Source organism: Hemitrygon akajei, chromosome 16, assembly GCF_048418815.1.
Source record: "Hemitrygon akajei chromosome 16, sHemAka1.3, whole genome shotgun sequence".
NCBI classification, from domain to species: Eukaryota; Metazoa; Chordata; class Chondrichthyes; order Myliobatiformes; family Dasyatidae; genus Hemitrygon; species Hemitrygon akajei.
This window is the reverse complement of record NC_133139.1, coordinates 46,079,716-46,101,282: the sequence shown is the minus strand read 5'-3', so window position 1 is coordinate 46,101,282 and position 21,567 is coordinate 46,079,716.

The following is a 21,567-nucleotide window of genomic DNA, read 5'->3' as shown; positions in this document are numbered from 1 at the left end:
GAAAAAGCCTCTGACTATCCACATGATCAACGCCTCTCATCATCTTATACACCTCTATCAGGTCATCTCTCATCCTCTGTCGCTTCAAGGAGAAAAGGCCAAGTTCACTAGCTTAAGGTGGTACCAGATATACTTTGGAATGATTACAGTATAACGGCTGGCTGTTTCTCAGGGTGAGAATATTACACTGAGGCGCCATCTATTATTTCATGTCTATGCAGTAACAGAAGGACAGAACTGATCCAGGGTTTTGACCCACGATATCATCTATCCCTCCCATAGATGGTGCTTAACCTGCTGAATCCCTACAGCAATGTGTGATTTTGCTTCAGATTCCAGGATCTGTGGTCTGTTATTTCAGCAGCAGAATTAGTCCTGATATGGCATTCCATCCCATCTGCTCTTCATCATATCGTTTACTTTGGTGTGTGCTGATTGACCACCTATACGATGAGAATGGCTACACTTCAAAGTATGTGTCGCAACTGACTGTAAAACATACTTTTCAGTTTAATGAAAGTATTTATACATTCACTTCTAATCTTTTAGATCATCTGACTCTTCACTCCCTACTGTCCAGGAGAATAACAAAAATATAACCATATAAACCATATAACAATTACAGCACAGAAACAGGCCATCTTGGCCCTTCTAGTCCGTGATGAACGCTTACTCTCACCTAGTCCCACCGACCTGCACTTAGCCCATAACCCTCCATTCCTTTCCTGTCCACATACCTATCCAATTTTTTTTAAATGACAATATCAAACCTGCCTCTACCACTTCTACTGGAAGCTCGTTCTACACAGCTACCACTCTCTTTTTTTTAATTGATTTTTTAATGCATTTTCTACAACACTACAAAGAAATCCCCAAGAACAAAATAGGAAATTAATACAGTGCAAGGTAAACATACAATGGTAATATAATACAGAATATAATAATTGAAGAAGCACCCAAATTAAAGTCGTGTAAAGTTAGTGTCCACCCCAACCCCTGCAAAAAAAAACTCCAGACTAACCACAGCAAAATGTAGGAAATATAAATCAGAACATTTAAACCCCCAAAACTGTAAATGCAATTAAAAACAGAAGATAATAATGCCTACTACCAAAAAAAGCTCTTTGCGCTCGCCACTGTCTTTTACAGTTTAAGATTGTTCATAGGGCTCATATGTCCAAATCTAAATTATCTCGATTCTACCCTAATATTAGTCCTCTTTGTGTTAAATGTAAAAGTGGCGAGGCTTCTCTCATGCCCTAGTCTAGAGAAATTTTGGAGAGATGTTTTCTTAACTTTATTTTGTATTCTGAAGTGCCACTTAGAACATAACCCTTTAATTGCTCTTTTTGGTTTCTTGGGTGAGACAGATATACATTTGAGTTTGACTAAACGTCGAATATTATCTTTTGCTTCTCTCCTGGCCAGACGCCTAATTCTTCTTAGATGGAGAGATGTTTCCCCACCCACGCACGCTCAATGGCTTAACGATATTATGTCCTGATTAGACCTTGAAAAAATTATTACTCAATTCTTAATTCGGACATAAAGTTTCATAAGGTCTGGGGACCTTTTCTTGAATATTTTCATAACTTTCCTTTTGATTAAGTTTCTTTTTCAGTCCCTTACAGCTACCACTCCCTGAGTAAAGAAGTTCCCCTTGTGTTACCCCTAAACTTTTGCCCCTTAACTCTCAACTCACGTCCTCTTCTTTAAATCTCCCCTACTCTAAATGGAAAAGGCCTATCCATGTCAACTCTATCTATTCCCCTCATAATTTTAAATACCTCTATCAAGTCCCCTCTCAACATTCTATGCTCCGAAGAATAAAGACCTAACTTGTTCAAACTTTCTCTGTAACTTAGGTGCTGAAACTCAGGTAACATTCTAGTAAATCTTCTCTGTACTCTCTCTATTTTGTTGACATCTTTCCTATGATTCGGTGACCAGAACTGTACACAATACTCCAAATGATACTTCAAGTATATATGAGACTTCAGGAGATATTTCAAGTTGAATCATTTTAATGTAAGTGAGCAGGTCAAATAACAAATCTGTTTCTACGGTTTAATCTGTTTCTTACCTCTCCATCTTGTTTCTTATGAAGTGTTGTCCAAATGACCTATTTGCTGGATCAAGAGTGAGTGAAGAGATTGAAGAGATGAGAAAATGCAAGTTACCCCACATGGCACAAGAAAATCCTTCATGATTTCTTGTCTAACATAATCGACATCAGCTGTTAGATTCAAGAGTAGTTTTTGTACTGGTACACTCAGAGTATTATAATTATATTGAAGCAGCTGTCTCAGTGGTGTAACACTTAGTGTTGCTGCCTCACCATTCCAAGGATACATTTGATCATGGCCTTAAATCCCAAGATGTGCCTTGTAGGTTACTTAGTTTATGTTAATTGCCCGTGGTGTGGGTGTGAGGTGAGTGGTGTGGGAGCAGGGAGCTGATGGGTATATGAGAGATAATAACTTAGTATGGCAAGAAGCAGGGAATTGAGACTGACAGGAATGCTGTGACAGCTAGCAAAGACTCAAGTGACTGAATGGCCTCTTATGTCTTGAAATAATATAAGTATGAGAAATGACACCCAATTTCAAAAGGTTCATGCCATAGCATTAATTGTAGGGCAGGAATAGGATGATAGTATAGTGAGCACGATTTTGGGCTCTTGAATTATTGAAACCTCTTCTAGAGCAGGGTGACCTGTGCAAGAGGGACTGGTGGCATCTAAACTGGAGGGGAACCAAAATCCTGGCTGTGCGGTTCCCCGGTGCTACTCAGGAAGGTTTAAACTAGTTTGGCAGGAGAATGGGAACAGAGCATCAGATACCAGATCAAAAAGTGGAGGGATGGAGAAGAAGGTGGATGTCAGGCCAAATGAAAACTTACAGGAACAAGTAGGAGATATGATGGGATGGATTGATTGGTATGTATTTTAATGCTACAAGTATTATGGGTAAAGGTGATGTATTTAAAGCATAGATCAGTACATGGAACTATGATAGAGTCACAGAGTCATAGAAAACTACAGCACAGAAATAGGCTCATCTAGATCGTGCTGAACTGTTTAAGCTGCCTATTCTAATCGACCTGTACCAGACCATAGCCCTCCTTACCCCAACCATCCATGCCCCCATCCAATCTTCCCTTCAACATTGAAATCAGGCTCACATACACCACTTGCACTGGCAGCTCATTCCACACTCTCATGATGACTTCTAGTTGGATTCCCACCCAACATCAGTGGAACATGTCTGCTTGCATTCACCCTATCTGTACCCCTCATAATTCTAACAAATCTCCTCTCGATCTTCTATGTTCCAAGGAATAAAGTCGTAACCTATTCAATCTTCCCTTGTAAATTTTCTCTGTACTCACACAATACTCAAAATTAGGCCTCACCAATTTCTTATACAACTTCAACATAACATCCTATCTCATGTGCACAATACTTTGATTTATGAAGGACAACATGGCAAAGGATTTTTTATGACACTATCTACCTGTGACGCCCCTTTCAATGAGTTATGGACCTGTATTACCAGATCCCTTTGTTCTACCACACTCCTCAGTGCCTGTGTAAGACCTACCCTGGTTGGTCCTACCAAAGGGCAACACCGTGTACTTGACTGCATTAAATTCCATCCGCAATTTTTCTAGCTTGTCCAGATCCCACTGCAAGCCCTGATAGTCTTCCTCACTGTCCACTACACCCCCAGTCTTGGTGTGAAAAGCAACTTTGTTGATCCAGTTAATCATATCATCATCCAGATAATCGACATAGATGAGAAACAACAATGGACCCAGCACTGGTCGCTGTGGCACTCCATGAGTTCGAGATGCAACCATCTACTACCACTCCCTGGCTTCTCCCACAAAGCCAATGTCTAATCCAATTTACTACCTCAATTTGAATGCCGAACGGCTGTACCTTCTTGACCAACCTCCCATGCGGGATTTTATCAAATGCCTTACTAAACTCCATTTAGTCAACATCTACTGCCTTGCTTTCATCAACATTCCTGGTAACTTCCTCATAAAATTCCATGTACAATGACATGCTGACAATCCCTAATCAGTTCCTGTCTATCCAAATACTCATATATCCAGTCCCTTAGAATAACTTCCAAATAACTTTCCCACTACTGATGCCAATTTTCTGTTTATTTTTATAGCCTTTCTTAAACAGCTGAGCAACATTAGCTACCCTCCAATTCTCTGATACCTCACCTGTCACTAAGGATGATTTAAATATCTCTGCTAGGGCCCCTGCAATTTCAGCACTTGCCTCCCACAGGGTCCGAGGGAACACCTTGTCAGGCCTCGGCGATTTATCCACCCTAATTTGCTTCAAGATAGCAAACACCTCCTTGTCTGAAATCTGTATTGGGTCCATAAAATCGGTGCTGCTTTGCCTCACTTCTATAGACTCTGTGTCAGTCTCCCGAGTAAATACCGATGCAAAAAATTTTTTTAACATCTCCCCCATCTGTTCTGGCTCCACACATGGATTAGCATTCTGATTTTCCAGAGGACCAATTTTGTCCCTTACAATCCTTTTCCTCTTAACATATCTGTAGAAGCCCATCAGATTCTCCTTCACCTTGTCTGCTAGGGCAACTTCATGCCTTCTCTTAGCCCTCCTGATTTCTTTCTTAAGTGTTCTCTTGCTTCTCTTATTCTCCATAAGCACCCCATTTGCTCCTTCCTGCCTGTACCTGCTATGCACCACCTTTTTTTTCTTAACCAGGGCCTCAATATTTCTCGAAAACCAGTGCTCCCTAAACTTGCTAATTTTACCTTTTATTCTGACAGGCAGATATAAGCTTTGTACTCCCAAAATTTCACTTTTGAAGGCCTCCCACTTACCCAGTATACCTTTGCCAGAAAACAGCCTGTCACAATCCACACTTGCCAGATCTTTACTGATAACCACCAAAATCGGACTTCCTCCAATTTAGAATTTCAGCCTGCAGCCCAGTCCTAACTTTTTCCATATTTACTTTGAAACTAATGGCATTTTGATCACTAGATTCAAAGTGTTCCCCTACACAAATGTCTGTCACCTACCCTGTCTCATTCCCTCATAGCAGCTTAAGCATTACACTCTCTCATAGAAGTTCTACGTTCTGATGAAGGAGATTTAATGTAATGTTGTTGCAATTACAGAGACTTGGTTGAGAGAGGGACAAGAATGGGTGCTTGATGTCCCAGAGTTTTGATGTTTTAGAGATGATAGAGAATGGGTGTGGGATAGTTGCACTACAAATTAGGAACAATATCACCACTGCACTTAGAGGGGACATAGTGGAGGGAGGGCTCGTTCACTGAGTCTGTATGGGTAGAACTCAAAAATAGGAAGAGTACAATCATTCTGATGGGATTGTACTACAGAACCCCCAGTAGCCACTGGGACATTGAGGAACAGATACTCAGGCAGATTAAAAACAATAGGGTTGTTGACATGGGGGACTTCAACCTTTCTAATATAAATATGGAACTTTTCTTAGTTCAAGAGGTTTAGATGGGGCAAAATTTGTTAGATTCATCCAAGAGGGTTTCTTAAATCAATATATAGATAGTCCAACAAAAGGAGGGGCTGTACTGGACCTGGTGTTGACTAATGAATCTGGTCAGGTGACCAATCTTTTAGTGGGTGAGCAGTTCGAGAACAGTGACCACAACTCCTTAAGTATTGATAGCTGTAGATAAAGATCAATACGGATCTTGCGGGAGAGTGTTACATTGGAGCAGAGTATTAGGCGGGAAGTAGGGAGAGTTAATTAGGAACAGCTATTATTGAGCAAGTCCACAGCTGATATGTGGAGGGTGTTTAAAGACCAATTGCACAGAATAAAGGACAGGTATGTTCTAGACCCAAGGCAAGGTAAGAGAACCTTGGATGTCAAGAGAGGTGCTGACTTTAGTCAAGGTGAAAAAGGGAAAGAATGTAAAGTTTAAGAAGGCAGAATCAAACAGAGATTTTGAGGATTAAAAAAAAGCCAGAAAAGAACTCAAGAAGGGAATTAGGAAAGCAGGGAGGGGCCATGAAAAGTCTTTGGCAAGTAGGATTAAAGAGAATCCCAAAGCATTCTATACATACATCAAGAGCAAGAGGAAAACTAGGGAGAGGGTAGGGCCACTCAAGGATAAAGGAGGAGGGATAGGTGCTTGGGTGCACAGGATGTTGATGAGGTCCTTATAGCAAGGAGAAGGACGTGGAGGAAAGGCAGATCAGTACCAAGCACATTGATAAACTCAGGCATTTCAAGGAAAAAAAAAGGTCATGTTGGATCTCTTAAAGGGCATTAAGGTGGATCAGTCACAAGGCCTGATGGGATATACCACAGGTTATTGAGAGAGGCGAGATAGCTGGGATTTTGACGCATATCTTTCTGTCCTCCCTAGCCACAGACAAGGTCCTGGAGGACTGGTGAGTACTGTTATTCCATTATTCAAGAAGGGAACAAGGGATAATCTTGGAAACTATAGACCGGTCAGACTCACATCAGTGGTAAGGAAGTTACTGGAGTGAATTCTTAGGGATAGGATTTATGAGCATTTGGAAAACCATAGCCTAATTAGGGAGAGTCAACATGACTTTGAGTAGGGAAAATTGTGTCTTACTAACTTGATTGAATTTTTGACAAGATGATAAGGGTGATTGATGAAGGCAGAGCTGTGGGTGTTCTACATGGATTTTAGTAAGGTGTTTGACAAAGTCCCTCGTGGGAAGCTCATCCAGAAGATTAAGGTACACGGACTCCATGGTGAATTGACTGTTTGGATTGATAACTAGCTTGTTCAGAGAAGACAGAGGGTAATGGGTGAAGAGACTTATTCTAGCTGGAAGTCTATGATTAGTAGAGTTCTGCAGGGATCTATACTGGGACCTTTGCTGTTTGTGATGTATATAAAAGACATGGATGAAAAAATAGATGTGAGTTTGTAGGTTTGCAGATGATATGAAGATTGGTGGTGGTGTGGATAGCGTAGAAGACTAGCAAAGAATACAGTGGGAGATAGATCAGTTGCAGATACGGGTGGAGAAGTGGCATGTGGAGACTAACCCGGTTAACCAGGTGAATTGTTGCACCTTGGTAGGTTAAATGTAAAGAGGAACTACAAGTGCCTTAACAGTGTTGATGAACACTGAGGGATCTCAAGGCCCAAGTTCATAGCTACATAGGTTGACAGAGTGGTTAAGAAGGGATATGGCAGGCTTGCCTTTAATAGTTGAGGCTTTGAGTTCAATAGTCAGGAAGTTATATTGCAGCTTTATGTAACTCTAGTTAGATGGATAGAAAGATATATAGATACTTTATTGATTCCAAAGGAAATTACTGTGTCACAGTAGCATTATAAGTGCACAGATATAAATATTAAAAGAGAAGTAGAAAAAATAAAAGGGAAGTTACCACAAGCAGTCTAACAGGAGGGGGTCATCATATTCCTGGCATCAGGTTGACTCTTTATGGAGCCTAATGGTCGAGGGTAAGAATGACCTCATATAGATCTCTTGAGAGCAGCGCAGTTGCCTTAGTCTATTACTAAAATTGCTCCTCTGTTCAGCCAAAGTGGCATGCAGAGGGGAGAAACATTGTCCAGAACTGTCAGGATTTTCCGGAGGGTCCTTTGATCTACTGCAGCCTCCAGTGTGTCCAGTTTGACTCCTGTAACAGAGCCAGCCTTTCTCATCAGTTTATTGAGCCTGTTGGCATCACCATGTTGATCCCATTGCCCCAGCACACCAGTACAGAGAAGATTGTACTGGTGACAATAGACTGGTAGAATATATGAAGGAGAGGCCTGCATACTCCAAAGCACCTCAGTCCCCTCTGGCCTTCCAGTAAACAACCTCTGTGTTGATGCTCCGCTTGGGTCCATCATCCCGGTACTTGTAGGTCCTCACCACATCCAATTTCTCACCATCAATAATAACAGGGGGCAGTGCAGGCTTAGTCTTCCTAAAGTTCATCACCATCTCCTTTGTCTTACTGATGTGGAGCTGCAGGTGATTCAGCTTGTACCATTTGACAAATCCTCCACCAGGGCCCTGTATTCATCCTCCTGTCCTCCCTTTATACTCTCCATTACTGGTGAGTTATCAGAGAATTTCTGCAGGTGACATGACTCAGTGTTGTATCTAAAGTCTGACCCATACAGGGTAAACAGCAAGAGAGCCAGTACAGACCCCTGTGGGGCTCCAGTGCTGCCTATAGCTAGATGTAGACCTGACAAAGGGTCTCAGCCCAAAATGTTGACAGTGCTTCTCCTTATAGATGCTGCCTGGCCTGCTGTGTTCCACCAGCATTTTGTGTGTGTTGCTTGAATTTCCAGCATCTGCAGATTTCCTTGTGTCTGACTCACAGCTCTGAGGCTTCTCTTACTGTAGTCCACACAAGTTAGGATTCAAAGGAAGTGCCAATCTGTGTTGAACAGAGCTTTTCCACCAGCAATGAGGGCTGTGTGGTATTGAAGGTTGTTGAGAAATCAAAAAACATGATCCTCACAGTGCTGCCCTGCTTTTCTAAATGGCCCTGTTCAGCAGGTAAATGACAGCATCCTCGACTCTAAAGTGCCGCTGGTAGGCAAACGGCAGGGGATTGAGGGCTGATCTGACCAGGGTCAGAGGTGAGCTAGGAACAGCCTCTCATGATGTGTGAGGTCAGGGCCACTGGATAGTAGTCATTCAAGTCTTATAGTTGGCCCTTCTTGGGTACTGGGACCACACATGATATTTTCCACACAGTTAGATCACATCAGGAGTATTGCATACAGTCTGGTCACCCCATTATAGGAAGGATGTCAAGGCATTGGAGAGAATGCAGAAGAAATTTACCAGGTCTCTGCCTGGATTAGAGGGCATGTGCTATAACAACAGGTTGGACAAACTTGGGTTGTATTCTGTGGAGCTGTGGATACGGAGGGAAGATCTGATAGGGGTTTATAAGATAATGAGAGGCATAGATAGAAACTGTCAGCATCTTTTTTGCCAGGTTTGAAATGCCTAATACCAGAGGGCATGCATTTAAGATGAGGGGAGTAATTTCAAAGGAGATGTGAGGTGCCAGCTTTTTGCACAGAGTGTGTTGGATGCCTTGAATGTGCTGCCTAGGGTGGTGGTAGAGGAAGATATATTAGGGATTTTTAAGGGACATTAATGTGAGGAAAATGGAAAGATATGGGCATTGTGATGGCTGAGGGGATTAATTTAGTTGACTATTTACTCACTAAATTAACTGTGCCAGCAGGACATTGTGGGCTGAAGGGTTTGTTCCTGTGCAGTACTGTTATATGTTCTACCACTACCTAGTTCTCTATGTTTTTCTAAGACAAAAGGTATGTTCTGGTCAACTGCTTATTATGGTGTGTCCAGAACAGAAATGACCTCATTTGTTTTAAAATGCAATTTTCATTTTAATACAGTCATTTTCTCCATTTGAGTTTCAAATTTCAAAGTGATATTTCACCCCTACTCTATGGACATTTTCTGTTGCCATAGTGATGATGATGAAGCCTGAGACATTATTCAAGAGAAACATCAGGCGAATCTAGTAAGCTGCAGATTGCATTCAGAAGACACCCCCATCAAGCTAAACATGGCTGTTAGAATTGGGTAAATTATAAAGACTAGGGGCCTAAGTACTGATCCCCAGGCAGACTGTTCAAATCTTAGTACAACATATTTTCTATTCTTCAGCAAGTTTCTTATCCAATCTCAGGGTTTAGCCTATATTTATACAAAAACAAACACAGCTATGAACTCTTTTGATGATTTATTGTTAAATGCATTCCTTTAGACACACCTATGAATTTCTTTGTACCTTGGTTTAGGGATCTTTAATGAATTACTGTGAAACAGTGAAATAATCATTAAAGTGCTTAGTTAGTGAAGCTACTTGCAATTTTTATAACACATTAGATACGAGTGAAGAATAAAGCAAAAGAGGTCTGATAAGAAAAACAGTACCCAAAAATCTGTATTTAAACCACAGTGCTTAAACATGGTGTAAGGTTAATTGTCTGTGGTTTTGACCTCAGCAAAAAAAAATTGCTACTTTAATGGTGTGTGGATTGTGTAAATGCAGTTCTGGTTTAATAGATTTATATAGTACGTATATTGTAGTTGTTTAATGTTACATTGATATGACATTTTCAAACCAGATTTTTTATGACTTCTCTGTGTTAAAATTAAAACACTTTTCAAAAATCTGAATATTTCAAAATTATTTGATCTCTGGTTGATAGATCTGTACATGAAATGAGAAATGACAGAGAAACATACTGAGCAAGAATGGAAATGAACATCACACCTTTCAAATGTTGAGCATAGAGTATGGTGCAGCTAACAATGTCCAGTTATCGTTCTCTGACACAGGTAAACATAGCAAACTGTTTGTACAGTGCATTGTTCCACAACCAGGTAAGTGGATGACACATTGAAAGTTCCCTGGTTTTATTCTTGGGTGAGGGGACCATCTTGTGAGAAAGTGATCAGAATGAACCATTGTCCTTAGAATTCAAAAGAATGACAGATGAACTCATTGATGTAAATAATAACCTAAAGGACTTCAGATAGTGGAGAGTCTAAAATTAAGGGACATTATTGAGGTTTGCAAATTAGGACAGAGGTCATAAACAATTTCTTCACGCAGTGATGAACCATTGGAATTCCCTTCCCCAAAATTCATTGAGTTACAGTGTGAAAGTGGGCCAGTTGGACTAAATCATCCATGCCAACCAAGTAGCCCAACTAGGCTAGTCACATTCATCTGCGTTTTTCCCACACCACTCTAAGCCTTTCCTATTCATTTACCCCTCCAAATGTCTTTACATTGTGCAAACTCTACCTAGCTCTACCAATTCCTCTGGCAGCACGTTCCCTCTGTGGGAAAAGGTTGCTCTTCAGGTCCCTTTAAATATTTCCCTCCTTTCTTTAAACCAATATCTTTCAATTATGGACTTCTCTATCCTGGGGAAAAGGCTGTGGTTATTCACCTTATCTATGCCCTATTAATTTTATAAACCTCCATAAGCTCAGATGATATAAGGTCAGTCATGTAGCAGTTAGTGTGATGCATTACAATGCTAGCAACCCAGGTTCAATTCCTCTGCTGTGTGGAATAAGTTTCCGCACTTTCCACATGACCACACACGTTTCAAATAAAAGAAAACGTTGCCTTTAAGAAGTGCTGACTTTTGTGCTCCTGGTTAGATGTGAAAGTTTTGGAGAAGTGAAAGTTCAGTATTTATGCCTTAAACAGTATTCCTGACACACATTATATGGCCAGTAACATGTTGTCATCTGAGGAATCTTGCTGTATGCAAATTCACTACTTTATTTCTGTCTTCCAACAATGACTAGATTTCACAAAGCTTCATTCTGAAGCTCTTTGAGATTACATGAGGTTGTTAAAATGGCTAGAGGTAAATGGTATTTGAGTGAAAACAAATACAAATTAAAATGCAAAATTTTGATCTTAAACTTGCATGTGAGAAGTTGTAAATGAAATATATTCAAAGAATGTGGATTACTGCAGAAAGCAGGATGATAATGAACCAACTTTAAGACCTTGTCAGTTGCATTTGGCAATTCTTGGAAACTAACATATACCTTTAATCTAAATCTTTGTGAGTCACTAAATTGCTGTTGTTCATTCACTGGACCCCCACCAATGCCTACACATTTTTTCTTAGATGAGGAGCCCAAAACTGTTCGCAATACTCTTAAGTGTGGTGTTATGAAGCCTTACAAAGCCCCCGCATTACATCCTTACTTTTGTATACTAGTCCTCTTGAAATGAAGGCTAACATTGTATTTGTCTTACTTACCACCAACTCAATCTGCAAGTTAACCTTTAGGGAATCCTGCACAGGGACTCCCAAGTCCCTTTGCACCACTGATTTTTGAATAGTCTACGTCTTTATTCCTTCTGCTAAAGTGCATGACCATGCACTTCCCTACCTTATATTCCATCTTCCACTTCCCACATTCCCCCAATGTGTCCCCCAAAGTCCTTCTGCAGACACCTTGCTTCCTCAACACTACCTGCCCTTCCACTTATCTTTGTATCATCTACAAATTTGCACACAAAGCCATCAATTTATTCATTCAAATCATTGGCATATAACATAAAAAGGGTGGTCAAACTTCTGGCATCAAAAACTTCTCAGAGGGGACAGCACAGACTCAAACCATATAACTCGTACAACCTAAATTAACCCTATCCGGCAACTTCTTTCCATCAAATTAGGTCAACACCACGACAAAACCTTTTAACTTTTTAGTGCCTACAACTTTTCCTCCCGACTAAATTATTTTTAACTTGGTCATGGATACAGTGAGACTGGGGTTCCCAACATGGGATCCACAGACCATTTGGTTAATTGTATAAAGAAGAATCTAGAGGCACTCCTGCAATTACTCCCAAAGCTGTTATCTTTCAATATAATTCAGAATCAGAATCAGACATACTTTATTGATCCCGAGGAAAATTGGTGTTACTTTTAAAGTTTTTAACCCAAAATCTTTCTCACATTGTCTATCTTTACAAAACACTAATAGTGCCACATATCTTAAGTCTACAGTTTTCCTAACATATTTTTCAAATCCTTAATCTAATCTGATTGATATCAGAAACAGATCCACATTCAAAACTCAGTAATACCTTAAACTCTTCCGTCCTTTTATATAAATCCTGTCTTCATTACCAGATGATAAACTTTTACAATCCTCAATTTGCCGCTTATTTTTCTGTTTCCCGAAAACCTACCTTTCACTATCCCCCTTACCCAATAGCATCTCTTGTCCGTTACCTCCATCTTCTTTATCACTTCCTGACATGTCAACCATACAATCCTCCAAAATCCTTTCCACTACCACTACTCAACTCTACCCAATCTCCTTGGTATGCAGCAGCTAAAAGGAGAGCCTATCTATCACACATGCATGGTGGTCAGAGTACAGTAGTGGTAAATTCTGAGAGAAAAACTCTGAGCCACAGGGGTTGGAGATCCCTGGTGACATTGCCCTTCATCTTATACCCCTCACTCCTGCTTCCTGTTAAATGCAAGTGTGCTAAGTTCTTCACTTAGTCCATGTTATATCGACACTCAAAGGCATTTGTGATTTAAAGCATCAAACTGGAAACAGTGCACATTAATGGTGCAGCAATTAAAATCTGGAGGTGATGGAGAAGCCAGAACTAAAAGAACACAGGGATTTCACTGTGGGCTGGTAGAGACCAAAGTCATGACTTAGAATAAAACTGGAGGAATTGGAAAAGGAAAAGGAATTTTGGGATGAAAATGTTTAACCAGGAATCAGACTAGATCAGCGAGCTGAGGGGAGATGAGCAAACAAGGGCTGGGGTGAGCTGGGACAGACTGTCATGGGATTGTTGGGCAAGGTAACTAAGGAAAGATGAAGTCTTCAATGGTAGGTAAGCTAGACAAGGATAGGAACCAACAATTTTAGGTGGGTGGACAGGCTTCTGGTGTGTAAGAACATTGATGGCATGAGAATAAAGTGCTTAGCAAAATTAGAAGTCCATGTTGTGAGCACTGAATGCTATATGGTCATGTGGAAGAAATGCAAACAAATCTCTTCAACTTTTTGATCCCTGGCTGGTAGGGAGGGATTAGATATAACTATAGTTGCATTGGAAGAATTGTCCAAAGAACAGTTGATGTAGATGGAATGGGAACCGGGGACAAGAACACACCTTTCTGAAGGTGAAGTAAAGAAGAAGTGTATTATTTTGTTGTAAACTCTGGATGATCCACAAAATGCAGAAACTGGTTCAATGGAAAGTGAGAATTGGGGAATGCTATCCTTTGGCCGGGAGGAGAGTAGGGTAGTGTTGGAAGTAGTTGAAAATAGTCAACGGTTTTGTCAAATTGGTGGTGGTGTGGGTGTATGATGTTTACTGTTGGGTCATGACTTGAAGAACCAGGAGCTGTCTGGTAGTTGACATTTTCCCTTGGTGAGATAGAGATCAGTTCATCAAACCACAATACCATCCTTGTTCACAGATGCACTTAGTCCTTAGGTTGAAGGAGAAAGGTTAGATTCAGTTGGCAAAATGGAAAAATTGAGGCAGCTAATGTCACATTGGGAGATAGTAATGGCTAACTCTAGAGGTGGAGAAGCTGTAAAGCGGAGGCCCAGAAATTATTTTGTGTTCAGCTGCAAATGTCATCTCAATTTCTGTTTCTACAGTGGCTGCCTGCCTTTGAATGTTACCAGCAATTTGTGTCAGAGAGCACAATTTTTATATCTGGGACCGAAGGAAAGTGTTTTCAGTATTATTGTCAGTGCACTCATTTCAGTCTCTGTGTAATTAGCACCTATTAAATTCATCCTGACTAATACATTTTTTCAAAGATGTATTACTATCTATTGTATTACTATGTATTAAATCTATTTTATATTGACTGTCCTGTTGCACATACTATTTATTACAGATGACAGATATTCAGAGAATTACCGTGCTGCATTAGTTATCAAATACCCCCCTCTAGTGTTTAAACTATTTACTATCTCCATTCGTATGTTCTTCTTTGATACTACTGCATTGCATTATGCTCTTAATTTGCATTCAACAGCCATCACTTTGCCCAAAATATTCAGGCTTACCCATTATTATTAAGGTCAGCATTTATTGTCTATTCTAACATAGTGGTGATGAATAATTATTCTCTTTGATTTGATGACTAAATTCCTACAGTGCTGTCAAGGAATTTCATTACACTTCGGGTTACTTTGGACTGCAACTTGTAGATAGTGATATGCCCATATTTTCCTCCTTCCTTGTTGTGTACATTTCAGTTTTCATTGTACCCACTTCTCTTGGAGCACCTTAGTGTTCTGCAAGTATTTGTAGAACTAATTGACTAGTAGCTGTACCATTCTATCATTCACTGTTTAAGTGGAGTTATTCATCACCTTTTATTAAAAGTATTTATTGTATCCTGCCTAGCAGCTGCCTTCTTTTATATCTATCTTAATCGATAATCTTAAATTTCACAGTCTTTTTGCTCAAATTTTATTTATCCATAGAATGCAGATCTTGACCCCACTGCTGACCTCGTATTTCACTTTGTGCTGAGTCGTCCTCCATCATGACTTATGCCCTGCTCCATTTTAGCCAGATCTTGGACTTAACTGCTTTCCCATTTGTGCTCTTCACTGATCACATGCAAAGGGAAACATTTTCAGACTGTTTTATTCAGCAAACCGTAACATTTTAGTGAATGTGTACACTGAATCTTACAACAGCTCCCCAATTGATGTACCTTTGCCAACATTATTCATTTAATAGGCCAATGATCTTCAATGGCATGGCCATCTTGTCTAACAATTTTCTTTGCTGCATCTTTCCTGATTGCCTTTACTCCCTGTATACCCATGACTGTGTCGCCACCTACAGCTCCAATCTGCTAATTAAATTTGCTGACGATGCTACATTGATTGGCCTTATCTCAAATAATGAGGCAGCCCACAGAGAAGAAGTCATCACCCTGACACAGTGGTGTCAAGGAAACAACCTCTCCCTCAATGTCACAAAAACAAAAGAGCTGATTGTGGACTACAGGAGGAATGGAGAGAGGCTAACCTCTATTGACATCAATGGATCTGAACAGGCTGATGAGGCTGAACAGTTTTAAGTTCCTTGGCATACACATCACTGAGGATCTCATGTGGTCTGTACATACCGGCTGTGTGGTGAAAAAAGCACAACAGGGCCGCTTTCACCTCAGACAGTTGAAGAAAATTGGCATGAGTCCCCAAATCCTTAGGACTTTCTACAGGGGTACAACTAAGAGCATCTTGACTGGCTGCATCACTGAGAATTGCACTTTCCTCAATTGGAGGACTCTGCTGACAGCCCAGGACATCTGTAGAGGTGAACTTCCCACTATTCAGGACATGTACAGAGGAAGGTATGTAAAAAAGATCTGAAGGATTTTTGGCGACCCGAGTCACCCCAACCACATACTGTTCCAGCTGTTAGCACCTGGAAAACAGTACCACAGCATAAAAGCCAGGACCAACAGGCTTCAGGACAGCTTCTTCCACCAGGCCATCAGAGTGATGAACTCACGCTGATGCAATTGTATTTCTATTTTATATTGACTGTCCTGTTGTACATACTATTTAATACAGATTACTATAAATTGCACATTCAGACAAGTAACAAAGATTTTTACTCCTCATGTGTGTGAAGGTTGTAAGAAATAAAATCAATTCAATTCAATCTATTCAGTTCTTCTTACCTTGTTTGAAGCTAAATTCAAATGAATTTGAATCAAAGACAGCATCAAGTTGGGAATTGAACCAGTGTGCAAGAAAACAAACAGCGCAAACACAAAAATAAATAAATAAGCAATAAATACCAAGAACATGAGATAAAGAGTCCTTGAAAGTGACTCTATGCAGTGGTGCTAGTAAGTTAGTGAACCCTATAGAATTTTATCTATTTCAGCATAATATGACCTAAAATGTGATCAAATTTTCATGCAAGTCCTAAAACTAGATAAAGAGAATTAAATAACAAAAAATATATACTTGGTCATTTATTTATTAAGAAAAATAATCCAATATTACATGTATTTGTTGGAGAAGTATGTGAATCTCTGGGGTAATGCCTTCTACAAAAGTTATTTGAAGTCAAGTGTTCCAATCAATGAGATGAGATTGGAGCTGTGGGTTGTAGAGAAGCCCTGCCCTGAATTGTAGAGAAGCATGAAGCTGGAAAAGGCTACAAATGCATTTCTAAAGACCTGAGTGTTCATCAGTCCACAGTAAGAGAAATTGTCTACAAATGGAAAACAAACCAACTCCTGCCTGAAAGGCAACTTAGACAGCAAATGCTTTCTTATTGGCTCTTCACTTAATTCGGGAATATATCGACAGCAAAGATACATACATGAAGATGCTCTGAGACCTTGGCCTCAATACTTCTTTGTGCAATTAGATCCTGGACTTCCTCACTTGCAGACTCCAGTCAGTGTGGATTGACATCTTCCCCATGATTTTCATTAACATAGGTACACCACAAGGCTGCAAGTTTAGCCCCCGCTTTATGTTTATGACTGCGTGGCTAGACATAACTCTAGTGCCATATTTAAGTTTGCTGATGACACCATTGTCATGAACTCAATCAAAGGTGCTGATGAATCAGCATAAAAGCGGGAGACTGAAAATCTGGTTGAGTGGTGTCATAACAACATTTTACTCAATGTCAGCAATTTAAATTCCTGGATAATATTATTTCAGAGGACCTGTCCCAGGCCCAACATGTAAGTGCAATTACGAAGAAACCATGGCAGTGCCTCTACTTCCTTAGGGGTTTGTAGAGATTTAGCATGACACCTAAAACTTCGACAAAGATCTATAGATGTGTAGTGCAGAGTATATTGACTGGCCACATCACAGCCCAAAACACAAACACACTTGAATGAAAAATCCTACAAAGGTAGTCGATATAGCCCAGTCCATCATGTGTAAAGCCCTCCCAACCATTGAACACATCTACCTGAAACAGTGTTACAGGAAAGCAGCATCCATCATCAGGGACCCCCACCACCTAGGACATGCTCTCTTCTTGCTGCTGCCATCAGGAAGTAGGCTAAAGAGCCTCAGGACTCACACCACCAGGTTCAGCAACAGTTTTTATTCCTCAACCATCAGGATCTTGAACTTCATGTGCCCCATCATTGAAATGTTTCCACAATCAATGGATTCATTTTCAAGAACTTTTCATCACGTTTTCAAAATGTATTGCTCATTTATGTATTATTATTATTATTACTACTTGTTCTTCTTGTATTTGCACATCTTGTTGTCTTCTGCCCTACTTGGGCAGTCTTCCAACAATTCTGTTATGGTTATTATTCTGTAGATTTATGGAGTATAAAAGTAAAAAAAATATGACATATGTACTTTGAATATAAAATTTACTTTGAACTTTGAAAGGAAGAGAGAAGATGCCAGAATAAAAAGGTAGTAGGAGGGGAAGGAGGACAGCTAAAAAGGTGAAAGGTGAAGCCAGGCGGGTAGGAAAGGTAAAGGGCTGGAAAGGAATGAATCTAATTAGAGAGGAGAGTGGACTATAGAAGAAAGGAAGAGGGGACCTACAGGGAGGTGATAGGTAGCTGAGAAGAAGTAAGAGGCCAGAGTTGGAGGGGTGGTGATTATTTAATTTACCAATAGGAGAAATTGATATTCATGCCAATCAGGTTGGAGGGTACCCAGACAGAATATAAGGTGCTGCTCCTCCACCCTGAGGGTGGCCTCATTATAGCACATGAGGCGGCCATGGACCAACATGTCAGAATGGGAATGAGAACTGGAATTAAAATATTTGACCACTTTAACATCTAAATTACAATTCCCATTATTTTAATTCCGAAGAGTACAGATCCATTCTGCTTAATCTTTCTTACATAGAAACCCTACAGCACAATACAGGCCCTTCGGACCACAAAGTTGTGCCGAAAATGTCCTTACTTTAGAAATTACCTAGGGTTACCCATAGCTCTCTATTTTTCTAAGTTCCAAGTACCTATCCAGGAGTCTCTTAAAAGACCCTAAAGACTTAAAAGACTTCATCCCATCCCACCCCAATCTCAAGAATCAATTTAATGAACCATTATGGCACTTCTTCACTGCCTTCATTGGGGAAAGCTGATCACAACCTGGTTTTGTTACAGCCCAGATATAAATCAATTGTGATGAGGCATCCCACTACCACACACTCTTTTAGGAAGTGGACTCCTGAAGCTGAACAGGCCCTGAGAGACTGCTTTGGTACTACTAACTGGGATGTACTGCAAGGGGGGCTCTGTGGGGGCGTTGAGGAGGTCACTGAATGCACAACGGACTATATTAACTTTTGTGTGGATGCCGTTGTCCCTGTTAGAACTGTTCGCTGCTATCCCAATAATAAGCCCTGGATCACTAGTCACATCAAAGGCCTCCTAAACCAGAAGAAGAGGGCCTTTAAAGATGGTGATCGGTTGGAGCTTAAAAGAGTTCAGAAGGAACTCAGAGTACAGATAAGGGGGGCAAAGGAGCAGTATAGGAGGAAGCTAGAACAAAAGCTGCAGAAAAAAAGCATGAAGGAGGTGTGGGATGGGATGAAGATCATCACCGGATGCGGTGCAAAGCGGGGGGCGAACATAAGTGGAGATGTGGAGAAAGCGAACCAGCTGAACAACTTCTTCAACAGGTTCGACAGCTCAATCTCATCCACACCGCAGAAATCCACACCAGGCTTACTTCCCTCACAGGAAAATAGCCACTCACAGGAGACCTTGCCCACCCCCAGGATTACGGCTGCACAGGTGGAAGGTCAACTGAGGAAGATCTGTACCAGCAAGGCGGCTGGACCGGATGGAGTTTCCCCATGATTACTGACGGCCTGTGCGACTGAGCTGGGAGAACCACTACAGCGCATCTTCAACATGAGCCTAGAGCAGAGAAGAGTACCCAGACAGTGGAAAACATCCTGTATTGTCCCGGTACCGAAGAAACCACAACCAAAGGAGTTGAATGACTTCAGACCTGTTGCCTTGACGTCGCACATGATGAAGACCATGAAGCGGCTGATAATACAGAATCTGAGGCCACAAACCAGGCACGCCCAGGATCCTCTTCAGTTTGCGTATAAGGAGAAGGTGGGAGTGGAGGATGCTATCACGTATTTGCTGCACAAATCACTCTCTCACCTAGATGGGGTCAGTTGTGCTGTGAGGATTACATTCCTTGACTTCTCTAGTGCCTTTAACACCATCCAGCCCAAGATCTTAAGGCACAAACTAACGGAGATGGGAGTAGACTCTCACATGGTGGATTGGATAGTGGACTACTTGACAGAGAGACCTCAGTATGTGCGGTTGGGAGACTGTAGGTCTGACACGGTGGTCAGCAGCACGGGAGCGTCGCAGGGAACCGTACTCTCTCCGGTCCTGTTCACCCTGTACACATCAGACTTCCAATATAACTCGGAGTCCTGCCATGTGCAGAAGTTCGCTGATGACACGGCCATAGTGGGGTGTGTCAGGAATGGACAGGAGGAGTATAGGAAACTGATACAGGACTTTGTGATATGGTGCAACTCAAACTACCTGCGTCTCAATATCACCAAGACCAAGGAGATGGTGGTGGACTTTAGGAGATCTAGGCCTCATATGGAGCCAGTGATCATTAATGGAGAATGTGTGGAGCAGGTTAAGACCTACAAGTATCTGGGAGTACAGTTAGACGAGAAGCTAGACTGGACTGCCAACACAGATGCCTTGTGCAGGAAGGCACAGAGTCGACTGTACTTCCTTAGAAGGTTGGCATCATTCAATGTCTGTAGTGAGATGCTGAAGATGTTCTATAGGTCAGTTGTGGAGAGCGCCCTCTTCTTTGTAGTGGCGTGTTGGGGAGGAAGCATTAAGAAGAGGGACGCCTCACGTCTTAATAAGCTGGTAAGGAAGGCGGGCTCTGTCGTGGGCAAAGTACTGGAGAGTTTAACATCGGTAGCTGAGCGAAGGGCGCTGAGTAGGCTACGGTCAATTATGGAAAACTCTGAACATCCTCTACATAGCACCATCCAGAGACAGAGAAGCAGTTTCAGCGACAGGTTACTATCGATGCAATGCTCCTCAGACAGGATGAAGAGGTCAATACTCTCCAATGCCATTAGGCTTTACAATTCAACCGCCAGGACTTAAGAACTTTTTAAAAGCTATTATTAATGCTTTTTGAGATAGTGATTTAGATGCATATCATATTTTTTACTGAGTTAAGTATTGTATGTAATTAGTTTTGCTACAACAAGTGTATGGGACATTGGAAAAAAGTTGAATTTCCCCATGGGGATGAATAAAGTATCTATCTATCTATCTTCTATAAAGTGTAGAGAAACCAGACCTCTGATATTTAGGGTGCAGTCTCACCATTTATTTTTCTGTGATTTTCTTTTTTCCTCCCCCTACCCCAACATCTGTGGCTTTTGCACAACCTGGAGGTACCACTAAATCATGTTTGTAATTGGAAATCAGTGAAAGGAATTTATGCAAGCAAAATGTGAGCTATTCATTATTTATTGGGAATCCCCAAGAAGTCTATAGATCACTGAATATTTGAGCTTATGGCCAAAAGTTTCTTTTTATTTTAAAGTTGTGCACTTTTTAAAAAGATTCTCAGTGTGACTATGTTCCATAATCGGTTCAACTTAACGCAAATTCAGTGATTATTTCCCCCCCCCCACCCCCCAGACTCTACTGTAAGACTTTGTTTAAATTTCCTTCATCCTCTCCAACCTTGCTCTTTGCAGTTCTCCATGAAACCCACCCAAACCCATGGTCAGGAACACACTTCAAATCATTGTATAATTTTCCTTAGCTTGCCTTAGCATCCAATTTTCCCTTTGCATGTTAATAAAATTGTATATTTTAAGCATGTTAAGCCAATTATTAAAATGAAGTTACTGCAATTAGATAAGGATAGGAATGAATATTGTGTAGCATTCTAGCTTCTGCCACGTATAACATTTG